At 58.4% G+C, this 13511-nt stretch overlaps 1 protein-coding gene across 8 annotated transcripts in view; it reads right to left on the bottom strand.

Moving 5' to 3' along the window:
• The window catches only part of TNS1 (tensin 1), a 172482-nt gene that overhangs the window by 158511 nt on the left and 460 nt on the right, over window positions 1-13511 (bottom strand). For all 8 annotated transcript variants that reach the window (XM_045852543.1, XM_045852569.1, XM_045852561.1 and 5 more), the window contains exon 2: window positions 2474-2511. The gene's annotated coding sequence lies outside the window, so the exon portion shown is untranslated. The remainder of the gene's footprint in view (window positions 1-2473; window positions 2512-13511) is intronic.

Genomic DNA, 13511 nt, shown 5'->3' with positions numbered 1-13511 from the left:
GGCCACCCAAGCCTAACCCCTCTCTCACCTCCCACTGTAACTCATTTCCTTGCACGACTGTTTGCCTCTTCACTGTCCACGTCTCTGTGAGAATGTCAGCCCCAGGAGGGCGGAGGTCTGACCTGCTGGTTCACCTAGACAGGTGTTCACTTCGGCACACAAAAAGAGCTCAGGAAGCATTTGCTTAAGGAGTCCTGTCTCGAGGTGGCAGAACGGACGAGAGGACCACCACGCTGACCTGGTTATAAAACGCAGCAGACAGAGCTCTGCTGTGTGCTGTGCGGCTCACCTCGCCCTTCCCAGCAAGCAGAAGAGGCAGGCCCGTGGTACGAGCTGTGGTTTACGGGGAGACCCGCCAGCTGGGTGGGGCTCACACCACCGGTGGGTCCCACTTCCGACAGAGGAAAATCCTGTAACAAGCCCGATCTGTCTGTCCAGCCACGGCCCAGCCAGTCCACGTTGGCCCTCCGGGTCGGCCTGGGCTGGGCGGAGCAGCCGTGCCGCAGCCCGGGGCACCCTGAGCCCCAGTGTGTGCCAGAACTGCTAGACAGGCTACACCGGCTCCAGAAGTCACCTTTAGCCCCCTCTGTCTCCACCCAGGAGGTGACCGTACCACAAGAGGCCAGCTCTGTGACTCCTCTCAGGGTCTCTGGGCCCCCCGCTGGCCCTCCTCAGGCCCTTCACTGCCCATATCCTCTCTGACCGTATCCACTGCTGCAGGAGATTGGGAGGCAAAGGGGGAGGGGCAGGCGAGGATCAAGAAGGGTCTGCTGGTGGGCAAGGGGCACGCAGAAGACAGCGCAGAGGCCCAGGGGCAGAGGTGAGTGAGGAACTGCACTGCAATACCTTGGGCAAGTCATTCCACCTTGCGTGCCTCAGTTTCCTTATCTGTGAAACTACGGCTCTGTCGGCCTGTTTCATGCTCTGAAGGAATTAGAAGAATGAAATCAGATAATGCACTGAAGTGCTCTCTAAGGCCTAGGGCACTGTACAGATGTTCGTTGTTGTGAAGGGAAACAAGTGCAGGAAGGGGGGTGGGGAGGGCGCCGCCTGGGAAGAAGCAGGAACACCAGAAGGTTCTGGAGCGAAGGGTGGGGAGAACCAGCGCAGAAGCAGAACTCCATCCCACCTAAGGAAGGGAAAGCTCAGGGAGTCAGAGAGGTGGAAGACAAGAGGAAGACGGGAACAGTACAGACGTGCCCTGTGCTAAGAGAACCACACCAACCTGGATTTTACTCGGGCGTGGGAGCGGTGGAGCAGGGGTGGGGGAGCGGGGGAGCCGGTAGGGGAGAGATGCCCCCAGTAAGTTGCATCCTTCGCTTGAGTAAGTTCACGCAGGAAGCAGCAGATTCCCCTCGCAGACCCGCCTGCTCTCCATCAGCACCCTTCTCCATGGTAACCCTTGGCCCTCGGAGCTACCAACTGGTAATAATCAATTGCTCTGTTTCTGAGTGCCTACCGTGTGTCAGGCACTGTGCTGGGCACCGCACCCATCTTATTCCGTCTCATCCTCCTAATAACCTTTTCTTATTCCTGCAACCTTGAGGATGAAACGGAGGCTGGGGAGGTTCCACAGCTTGCCCAAGGTCACGCAGCTAATGAGAGGCAGAGCGTGAGATGTGCCCGGTACTGGGCCTCGACGGCTCAGTGCTCCTTTTCAAAGCACCCTCCCTCCTCCTTCCATTCAACGAGCTCCTTCCAGGAAGAGCTAGTGTGAACACAAGGGCAGCGATGAGAGGGCAGGGGGGACATAAGCAATAATAACAGGGACAGGACAGAGACTGGCTGCACAGGAAAAGCTAAGGCCGAGTATTTCCACCTCCAGAGTGCTGATGGATTATGATGGATTATTTAGGAATTCCCTTTCCAAACACTGATGGGGAAACTGAGGACCCAAGAGGGACCTGCCCAATAAACAGAGGAGGATGATCATTCAAGAGGTTCCAGGACCAGTGCAACCTTGACCTCCAACCCTTTTCCACCTCATCCTCACCTCCCCTACCTATCCCCTTTGCCCTCCAGTCCTGTGGCTGTGGCCCCATCCCGAGTTTTTCTAAACTGCTCAAGTAGGGCCAACCAGTGCTCTTCAAGTCTTGCAGAATAATTGAAACGCATCCCCTCCCCCTCGACAACCCCACCCCCATCGAGCACTAGTGGAAATACCTTCCAAGGCCCCTCTCTTGGAGCTCAGTCCCCGCCAGCCACCTCCAGCAGTCACGAGATTGCGCACTGTGCACCCCACCCGGATTCTTCCAGCTCCCCCACCACACCCCCGGCCCTCGCCTTCACCTTGACCTGAGCCTGATCGGGCCCTAAAGCTTTGCATAAACAAAGAGAGGAGGAGGGGATGACCCCGCCCCACTGACGCCCCCGCTCCAATCTCCGGACCCCAGCCTGTCCCGTCCCTAAACTGCACCCCACCCCCCACTCCCCTACCCCCACCCCCCGCCAGCTGGCCCTCGGGGCCCCTTACCTTGGCTTGGCATTTCCGATGACAGGAGAAGCTGCAGACTGCAAGAGGGTGAGACACAGAAAGAAAGTTTAGCCGCGAGGTATGAAATGGAAACTCCGGCGAAATCTCCTCCCACCCCGCCCGCAATCGCGCTCGGGAGGGAAGGAGGGACGCAGGGAGGAGGGGGGTGGAGGGGCGGAGGGGGCAGCTGCCGCAGCTCCCCCGGCCTGCAGGCGGGAATACCCAAGACTGCCGACCTGGCTGAGCAGACGCTGAGCCCCCAGGGCCAGAGCCCCTATGTGGCAGGAGGATGGGGGGGGGGGGCAGGGGGAGGGAAAGGAACCCAGTCCCCTGCTGGATTCTTGCCAGGGGCAGAGGTGGCTCGGACCCAGGCCCCCGCTGCCAAACGCGCCAAGGAATAAGAGAGGGGCCTTCTCCCCTTACACACACACCAAGCAGGCAGCCGGCTCCCTCAGAGAGCCATACAAGCCCATGAGCACACATGCATACACATTTACACCCATACACACTCCCACTCATAACCACTTACAGCAGTACACTCAGCCATACACGTACACATAACCATACACACTTAAGAACCTCACGCACGCACTCCCATGTCCAAGGAGAAACCTGACTTGGGGGTGGGGGGGGAAACCAACACACACACAGTTTTCAGAGCAGACCTTCAGGGTGCAGTTGGGCACAGACACGTGGACAGATGCTCACACAGGCTCCCAAACTTCGTGTGCATGACTGGAAACACACACACACACACACACACACACACACACACACACACACAGGATTTGCTCCTCCCTCCCACTACCAGAAGCTGGAATCAAATTTCCAAGGGGTTCCCTCAGCCTGGAATGTCCCAGCCCTGCCCACCACACCGCGCCCCCAGGGCTCTCCACCCAGGGGGGGGCTTGGTGGTCCCCTCCCCACCAGGTCCCACAGATAGGGTGAAGAGGCAGACTGACTTGGCCTGACTGAGGCAGGTGGGTTGGGGGCACTGAGGAGGGGGAGGCAGGAGAGCTGTCCTGACCCCAAATCCTGGACAGCCACAGCCCCTGGCCTCTTAGAGCTACAGTTCCCCCAGCCCCTTGCCAGTTTTGAGCCAGCCTGATTCTCAGTGGCACTCAGGAGAGGCGGGGGCACAGAGATATTAAAAGAGGCTTCAGGGCTCCCCACACGAAGGCTTCTGGTTTATCTGTGGGAGTGGGGGTTGGGGCAAAGCTGGGAGGCACGCCGAGTGGAGCCTGGGAGGTGACCTTGGCCACTAGCCTTACCCTGGGACCTTGCTCTCCCCAAACCTCGCCCTGGCCCCAGCTCAGGCCTGTGACTCAGCCAGTGCTGAGCAAGGCTTTCCGACCCCACCAGCCAGCCCAGCTCAGGGACTCCTCCACCCCTGGCCACGTCAGGACATACCCTCCCATGGCCACCCAAGTCATGCCCATCTGCCCAGCTTGTCTGCTTCTCTCTCCCCCACCCCCTCCACCCCAGGTGGCAGCGCCCCTCCAGAAGGTGTTTCCACTCTGACAGCAGCAGCCCTACCCCCCACGTCTTCCATGGAATGTGGAATTGACAAAGCCTCAGGCCTCATGGTCGGAGCTTGGATGGCCCTCCCAGCCTCCCAGCCAGAAGGGTTCCCCGCGGGCCACTGCCTCGAAACTGAGGGGCCTTTCCTCTTCCTCCTCAAATCAAACCCCAGCCCTTCCAGAGTAAGTCCTGGGCAGCCTCATTCACGGGCCCCCACCTTCTTGCTGGTAGTGTCCCAGGGCACACATTTCCCTCCGCCACCTTGCCTCCTACAGCTGTGGCTGTGTCTCCCTCTCTCTCTCTGTCTCTCTGTCTCTCTGTCTCTCTCTCTCTCTCTCACACACACACACACACACACGCTCACACTGCACAGTGTCTGGTACACAGTAGAGGCTTAGATGCTGACTCAGGTGACCAGACTGCAGATCTCCCTCCCCCAGAGTTTGTGTGCACCCCCATTTAATCACACCCACCACCACCCTTCTCCTGAGCCACAGCCCTCACCCCAGCATCTCATAGTGAACTCTCAAGGCATCCCTAAGTGTCTCTGGGATGAGACACCCTGGGCCTCCCAACCCCAGGCTGGGAGCACCATGGCAGTCGGGACTCCATCATCCTCCTGCATGCTTCTGACAGCTCCCAACGCACTACACTTGTTCCTACCCCAGGGCCTTTGCACTTGCTGTCCTAGCTGCCTGGAAGGCTCTCCCTCAGCCCCCTTCTCCACTGTTCACCAAGCCAAGTCCTCCTGCTTCTGGAAGCCCCTGAAAGTCATCTCCCCACAGAGGTTTTCCCCAACCACCCGAATTGCAGCAGGTTTCTGCATGACTCTTCACCCACAGCACATTTCTTAGCAGGGCACAAGAAGGTGCCTTCTCTCCAGCCGGACCCAGCTTTGTACCTGGGCTCATGGTTTGGTGAGCAAAGCGTGGGCTGATGCCTGGGCTCACTTTGGTAGATGCCTTTGGCACTGAATGGCCTGGGTGGGCATACAGGGCAGCCCTGCCGGGCACCCAGTGGACAGAGAGACTCAACAAATGCCCCTGAGTGGAGGGCAGGTGGAGAAATCATTGGTCAGTGCAGTCCATGGGCTGCATGCTCCCCGCATGCTGGAATGCAGAGCTTGTCCTTGAGAGCGGAGAGGGAAAAAAGGCCTCCCCCAGCCCCCAGCCCAGAAAACAGGAGCTCAGCAAACGGAACTGCAGTGGCAGGCGTGGCCAAGCCCTGCAGGATGGATTTTTACACCTTCAGAATCCCCTGTCCCCAACCCCCAGGAGGCTCTCTCGCCCCGGGGTCCCCTCCAGGAAAGGCACCTTTTGTAGTTCAATCACCTTTCTCGGGCCTTCTCCCATAGAGCATCTTCCTTCTGTCGTGTGGAACTTGACCTTGCCATTCTGCACATTCAAATGTGTTACAGAGAGGGCAAGCGTGGCAGCCACCTCCAAGGTGGCCCTGGCGTTTCTCACCTCCCGATACGCACGCCCATCTGTGGCCCCCCAGCCCCCCACCCACGATGACTAGGGCTTGGTTTGTGTGCCCAGTCGGCTGCTGGAGAAATGATGACGTGTGACTTCTGAGGCTGTCGGCAAAGGCGTTGTGGCTTTGGCCTGGTCTCTTGGATCCCTCGCTCTGGGGGAGGCCAGTGACCATGTCATGAGGACACTCAAGCAGCCATATGGAGAGGCCCATGTGGTGGACAGCTGAGGCCTCCTGCCACCCGCCAGCACCGCCCTGGCTGGCACGTGACAGAGCCCCCTGGATGTGAATCCCCCCAGCTGCAGTCAGGCCCTCAGATGACCGCGGCCCCAGCTGACGGCTTGGCCGCAACGTCATGAGAAACCCAGAGTCCAAACCACCCAGCTAAGTCTCTCATGAATCGCTGACTCAGAGAAACTGGGAGAGGCGATAACTGTATTTGTTTTAAACTGCTGTGTTTCGGGGGTAGCCAACACAGATGACTAACACAGGAACCAGAGCACAGGATCCCTCGGCAAGCAAGAGGACAAAAGGCGAAGCAGGGAACAGGGCACAGAGGCCATCGTGTGGGTCCTTCCTTGCTCCCTGGGAAGCTGCACGCTCCTTTTTGTAACTCTTCTTCGATTTCCTCACCCTGCTGACCCGCTCGTCATCATGGCCCAGAAAGTGATTCCAAAGAGGCCGCTGAATCTCGACCTTCCTCCCCAGCCCACCACCCCTGCGCTGGTTCAGACCAACTACCCTTCCTCCAGCCTCGTCTCCCTTCCGCCCGCAGAGCCACAGACCACGCTCGAGTGCAAACTGATCATCTCACCCCATTGAGAAGCCCCCATCCGCTCCTCAGCATACCTGTAGGGCCCTGCATGGCCTGGTCTTGCCTCCACCTCCAGCTGCTGCCCCCAGAGACATCTGTTCCTGCCGCCCCAAGCTCCCCGACTGAACTCGAAGTCTGTGAAAAGCAGGTCTGGAATGGTAAACTCATAAACATCATTCAAGGCCCAGTGCACCAGTGCAAAATATCCCTCTCTGGATGGACAGGCATTCAAAGATGGTCCCTCCCTCCTCTGTGCTCCCATAATCCTCGGCTCTCACCCCTGGGAAAACTCGTGGCACATGGAAGGACTAAGTAATCTCTTATGATTTGTCCTCGCTCACATCCAACTGCTTCTCCAAGGCACAAAGGGAGAGCGCCCCGTTCAACTTCGCAGCTTTGAGTCCTGCCCCTTCCCCTAGTTCAGGGTCCGACACACAGGTGGAACTCAGTCAATATGCAGCAAATTTCACACTGGAAGGGTTCTCTCCAGCCTGATCCCCTGAGACCAGAGCTGACATTCTGGGGCAATGAAGCAGGCACCAGTGAGGGGGTGGGCCCCAATCTTCATTCAGCTCCCGCCCCCGTGGGAGCGGGAAGTAAGGACCATGGTCAGTGCTTCCCAAGTGCTTCAGTGCAACCACCACTTATGCTCAAGCCTAGTAAGGGGGTGGGGGCTGAGGGAGCTCATTAATCCTTCATCCATTCACCCACCGGTCCTGCTCTCCATCCACCCACCTAAGCTCCTGGCGGTGTGTAGACTGGCTCTCGGCCCAGATGCAGGCCACGCACTAGCTCTGTGATCTAAGGCAAGTTCCTTAACCACTCTGAGCCTTCATTTCCACAGCTACACAGCGGGGGTCATAACAGCATCTATCACACAGGGTGTTGTGAGAATTAAATGAATTGATGTGTGTGGCTGGCCCCGAGTCTGCTCTCTGTAAGAGTCCACTGTCAGCATCATCATCATCATGTCCATTGTCCGCATTGTCATTACACAGAAGAGCCCCGTCTCCCAGTCAGGAGGCCTGGGTTCCAGTTCTGACTGTTGCATTTTGCTGTGTGACCTGAGGCAAGCCAGTCCCCTCTCTGGCCCTCAGACTTCTGGTCTTCATTCCGCAGGCTCAAGGCTTAAAACACAGAGGCTTACGGTCTCCATGGGAATGCCTCGGGCAGAGCAGCCCTCCAGGTCACCAGGCTCCCACCACGCCCTGCTGTCTCCCTCCCGTCTGCCTGCATGGCCCCTGCAGGCCCCTGCATTCCAGCCCCTGGAACAGACAACGCCCTGCTCCAGCTGTGAGATCCGGGGCCAGCTCCGGTCAGCCTCTCCGTCAGTCACCACCTCCCTGCTCCCCCTCCAACCAAGAAGGGGGAACCCGGGTTCCAATCCTGAAAGCGTCCCAAATGCTGATGAGGTACACCCTGGTCTGTGGGCGACAGGGATGCCCACGGCACGAGGCACCCTTTCTCACTGGGGAGAAGCAAGGGCAGGAAAGGCCCAATCCCCGCCTCCTGGCATCCCTCAGATGCCCGAGTCCTCCCCAGGCACACATCTCAGGATCGACCCCACCTGAGTGGGCCGGGGCCTCCCTGGCTCTGAAGGAAGCCGCTTATGACAGCGACCCCGCAAGATGATGCTCCCTAGAGAGCAGCCCTGTCAAACCGAAGCTCCATGCAGCCCCAGGGGCCCCAGCTCCATCCAGGGTGCCGACACTGCCCCACGCAGCGGAGCACAGCAGGTGGCCCGCAGGGGAGCTGAGAGCCCGTAGTGGGGAGGGGTCCGCAGGCCACCTGTTGGGTGGAGAACGCCACCCCCAGCCCCAACGCATGGTCTTGGTCGGCCTCTGTCCCTCTAGATTCTGCATACTCTGTCCTGGAGTGGCTTCCTGCCTCCCTGGAACACAGGAAGCCGACATTGTTGGGATCTAAATGGCCTTTTCCTCCTGGCCTAGCGTCGGAAAACGAGCACAGAGCCTCCGTGTGCACCTGCCCCCGCAGATAAAGGCCCACACTCCAGGCCCACCTCGGCTCCTTCCCTGGCTGCCCACCTGCCCACCGGCCTCACAGCCCTGCCCTGCCCTGCCCTGCCCTGCCCTGCTCCTCTTCCCAGCCGGGCCTGCAGGTGTGTGCTGGTCGAAATCTTGTGTCACCTTGGTTAGGCCATGGTACCAGATATTTGTGCAACTTTACTCTAGATGTTTCTGTGAAGGGTTTTTTTTTTAATATAAGATCATTTAAACCAGCAAACATTGAGTAAAGCCTCTACCTTCCATAATGTGGGTGGGCCTCGTCCAATCAGGCGAAGGCCTGTATATAACAAAGACTGATCTCCCCCAGCGAGAGGGAATTCTGCCAGCAGAGCTTTGTTGTTGTTGCTATTTTTAGCAGACTGCCTTTGGACTTGAACTGCAGCTCTCCCCTGGATCCCCGGCCTCACGGCCTACCTGCAGATCGTGGACTTGCCAAGCCTCCACAGTTGCATGAGCCTTACACCAAATATCTGTGCATCCACCCATCCACACATCCCATCGGTTCTGTTTCCCTGGAGAGCCCTGCCTCCTACGAGGAGCCCCGGGGGCGTGGGCATGGTGTGGCTCTGCAGTTGCAGCAAGGAGAAACCGGTAGGTCATCCCACCCAGTCCTTCCCAAACTTTAGTTCGGCAGCCTCCTTCTCACACAGATGAACTCCTGTGTGGAGTCTCAGTGACGCTGGTTAATATTTATTAAATGCTTGTGATGTGCCAGGCTCTGTTCCGACCTCTTCGCGTCTGCTGTCTCATGTAATGCCTGCGGGTGCCCGGGGAAGGAGGCTTGTCGTGTGTCTCATTTGGAAAGTGAGGCCCTCAAGGCTCAGAGAGACGAAGCGATCTGCCTCAGTTCTTGCTGCTAAGGGGCACACCCGGGATTTCAATCCAGGACATCCAAGCCATGTGCGAAACCACTGCACCATCCTGCCTCTGGGTGTACTTAACTCTTGAGACCAGAGCTGCTCTGTCCGAAGTGTGCAGGAATTTCAGGGCCCCAGCCCCGTAAGCCATGCCTTGGATTTCTCCCTCCCCCCACCCTCTCAGGCCTCTAAAACAATGCCAGAGAAGCTCACAGCTTCTCTGAGACCCCCTTTAGAACCTCTGGTCTAGTCCAGCTCCTCACTTAGAGAAATGGAGAAGCCAGGCCCAGACAGGTTAAGTGTCTCGCCCAAGGTCACACAGCAAGGCTGCCTCTGATGACTCCAAGGCGGTCCTCGGACACAAGGGAGAACCTGGGGTCCCCAGTGAAGTGACACAGGGGAGAGGGCTCCTGAAGCCGGGTTTCTCCAGACCTAGCCAGGGAGGGTGTCCGGGTAGGCTTGTCCCACAACAGGCTGGACTGTCTTCCCCAGGTGCTTCCCACACCGAGGAAACTGCCCCCAGCGCCCAGGCCCAGCAGAGGCATTGAGAAGGGGAGGAGCCTAAGTCTGGGCCTCCATCCAGGTCCAGATGGCAGTCCTTGGGCTCTCAGGCTGGTGTACTGGTCTCTTCTGTTGGGCTTCAGCCCAGCAGGAGGCCAGGGCCCTTGGGCGAGGCCCTGGACTCCCTAGAGCATGGCCCCTAGGGATCTGTGGAAAACCCACTGGGGGCTCCTACACACCCCTCAGTACCCAGCCTATATAAGCCTTCCCTGCTGAAGGCTGACAGGAAAATCCCTGCTAAGTCAGACACAGCCTTTCGCACACACCTCCGTGCCAGCTTTGCCACGACATTCTGGGACTGTCCGGTGGCGTGTCTGTCTTCCCAGGTCAGGCACTGGGCCTCGGCCCCAACTCCTGCCCAGCATCCAGCCTAGCGGGGCTCAGTTCATGAGCGGCAGGTGAGGCAGCAGCCTCCGTGGGGGGTGTTATCTAGCCTTCACACATGCCAGCAAGGGACGCTTCCAGGCCCTCCCACTCTCTGGGCCTCAGCGAGCATGCTTGGTGCAGCTCCTCATCTACAGACGAAGAAACTGAGGCCTGAGCAGCAAAGTGATTTATCTGAAGTCACAACAGCTCTGTGAGTAGCAAGGCCAGAAACAGAGCCCAGGTCACTAACGGTGGCCCTGGGCCACTTCTCCTGCCATTGTCTCCTCCATCGCTGTCTCCCTCACAGGGCGCCTTAGTGCCTAACACTGGTGCCACTTACAGCCGCACACAGGACCTAGGCACTCCTCACAGTCAGCCCCTGCGAGACGCGGGACAGGGTTGATTACTAACCCCGTGGTATATGGGAAGGAAAGGGCTCAGCAGCCCCACGGTGACCTCTTGGCCTATATATCTGTCACACCTATGCCCACGTCTTGTCACCTTAGTTCTTCGTCTGCCGCGTTGGTCCCTGAGTCCCCAGAATCAGGACCAGACTTCAGGTTCCCTGACGCCCTTCCCTGCCCCCGTCTCACACCCCACCCCCTGCAGCCAGATTGCATTAAACAGTGAAATGCAGGAGGAGGAGAAGGGGAAGAACCATCAAGGTTATACAGCAGGCCAGCCAGAGGGGACGGGATGAATGCCCCAGTCTCTCCAGATGTAAAAAAGTGTCCTCTCTGCCCCCAGCTGACAGCAGAATATCCCTCAGCATTGCAAGGCCCTGTGGAGACTACAAATCCAGAGGTTTGGTGTTCTGTACACCCCACCCACCCATCACCCCTGGCTGCTAATTCAGAGAGTTCCCACAGACCCTTTGGGTTGGGCTTGGTAAGAAAAATGTGGCCTGGACTTTAGCCCACAATTGCTCCCTCATCCAGGAATAGCCCACACATGGTACCTCTGGATGGACGGGTAGATGGGTGGATGAATGGGTGGATGGGTGGATGGATGGGTGGATGGGTGGATGGATGGGTGGATAGGTGGATGGGTGGATGGACGGGTAGATGAATGGATGAATGGGTGGATGAATAGATGGACGGGTGGATGGGTGAATGGATGGGTGGATGGGTGAATGGATGGGTGGATGGGTAGATGGACAGACAGATGGCTAAGGGGGTCTATCATTCTTGTGCCACCACAACCTCCTGGTTCCAAAGCACAGAAAGCTGGCCCATTCCTGCAGCTCCCACCAGTGAGCCCAAGTGGCCCCAACCCTGCCTGCAGGCCTGGCGACCCCAACCCTCTTGCTGAGGATGCACATGCGGCCGGTCAAGCTCGGAGCCTTCTGTCCGCTCTTGCTGGGCTGACCCCTGGTCCTTGCATGGCCTAGTCCTGACACCTGGTGGTGCCTCTGCAGTGTGGCCCTGGCTTTCTTCCCTCTTCTCACTAACTCACCCGGAGCTGCCAAACCAGCCTGGCAGCCCACTGGCCACCTGCCCTCCACTCTGGTTCACACCTGGCAGGCAGGGCCAGGCTCCGAACTGGGTGAAACCAGGGTCAGCCCTGCTCACGCTGGGCGCCTTCCGTTCACTTGCAGTCAAATTCCCTCCTCACCTGCGCCATCAGGCCAGGTCAACTGGGGGAGCCTCGGACCACAGACTCTCACAGGACACAAGGCCAGCAACATGCCCCAAGGTCTCCCAGGGAGTGTGCTAGGACTTCCTTCTACCCCGCCCCCCCTTTCAGAGCAGCAGCGCAGGTCACTGGGGTGAAGGGAGGGCGCACTGGGGAAGGAAGGAAGGAAGGAACTGGGGGGAGGGTCAGCAGGTTCTTGGGGCGGGGTGGTGGTACAGGCAAAAACAAAATCTTTTCAAACCCTGCCCTCAGCAATTCCTTCCTTCTCCCAGACTTCTCCCAGCTCCCACCCGAAACCACAACCTGACCCAGTCGGAACTCCTAAGAGGAGGGTGACACCATGCGGCTGATTTTGGAATTACAAAAGTTCCCACTGGCCCCCTAAACTCAACCCTTCTTCAGTTAAGGACTATAAACTTCTCTCTGCCCTTTGGCTATAGCAGGCCTAGCCTGGAATGCCCTCCACATGCACATTCACACACACACACTCACACACTTCCATCCATCCAGTCCATCCTCTGACACCCAGCTGAAACGCCTGGTCTGGAAGCCTTCCCTCCCCCAGAGAGCACACCCCCCTGACAACCCTACACCCACCCAGCCAGCTGTGTGCTTTGGCGAGAGACTGACTGACTCTGAGCCTTGGTTTCCCCATCTGTGAGAGAGGGTGCCACCAGCGCCCTCCAGGCGCCCTGAGCCATATACGAGCCGGTGCACGCGAGCCATCTAATAGTAAGTGCTTCAAGAATTGTTCACTCGGCCCCGATGCCCAGCTTCCCAGCGCCACCAGGACCACAGGGGGTAGGGACCACAGGGGGTTGGACTTGGGGGTAGGGAGACATGGGTCGACAAGAGCTGGCAAGGGGTGGGGTCCTGCCGGGCCTCACAGCCACGGGGAGGGGCCTGTACTGTGTCTGGAGGGTAGTGGGGGCTCCCAACGCTCTGCCAGGGAACCCGCACAACTAGACCTCCGTGGAGTCCCGCTGCAGGCCGGCACGGAGGGTGGACTGGAGAGCTCGGGTCAGGAAACGGGAGGCAAAGGGGCTGCGGCCAGTCACCCAGGTGAGAAGTGCCGGCAGCCTGGAATGGCTGCAGAGAAGCGCGGCGACTCGAGCTGTGTTGGGGGGTCCTGGCGAATGATGGGAGGTGGGGGTGAAGGAGAGGGGGCATGCGGTGAGGTGGGGTGCCTGGGGCGGGTGATGGTGTCCGTCACCAAGGCCGGGTGTGGCGGCCTCCTGCTGACTTCACTGTGATGTGGGACAAGACACCGGCTTCTCTGGCAAACAGCCAAACCCCAGGCTGTTCTAGGAGCGTACGAAAACAATGGTTGACAAAGCCTGGCAGCCGGCAGGCCCCCCCTCAAGTCTGACTCGGGACCCCTCAAACTCACCCCTAAACTGCCACAAGGGGGGGACTGCAGCTTAGTGTCTTTGTAATAATCCCAGCGCCAGGAAGATACCACCCATACACCTTCCACACACCATCCACATGCTAACCAAATGACCTCCGTGCGTCGTCTACATGCCCCCACATGCTATTGCATACTATCCATATACCTTCCACATACCAAAACATAGTGTCCACATGCTTTCTACATGTCACCACATACTATCCATACACCTTCCATGTGCCAATGCATACTGTCCACATGCTGTACACATGTTCACCGCATGCTATCCATACACCTTCTACATGCCAACATATACTATCCATATGCTTTACGCATGTCATCACACACTATCCATGCACCTTCCACATGCTGGCACATACTATCCACATGT

This window comes from Phyllostomus hastatus, unplaced genomic scaffold (assembly GCF_019186645.2).
Source record: "Phyllostomus hastatus isolate PE091 unplaced genomic scaffold, TTU_PhHast_1.1 phas_contig_137, whole genome shotgun sequence".
In the NCBI taxonomy this organism is placed as follows: Eukaryota; Metazoa; Chordata; class Mammalia; order Chiroptera; family Phyllostomidae; genus Phyllostomus; species Phyllostomus hastatus.
Note: the sequence above shows the minus strand (reverse complement) of the source record. Positions and strands in the feature narration are given on the sequence as shown.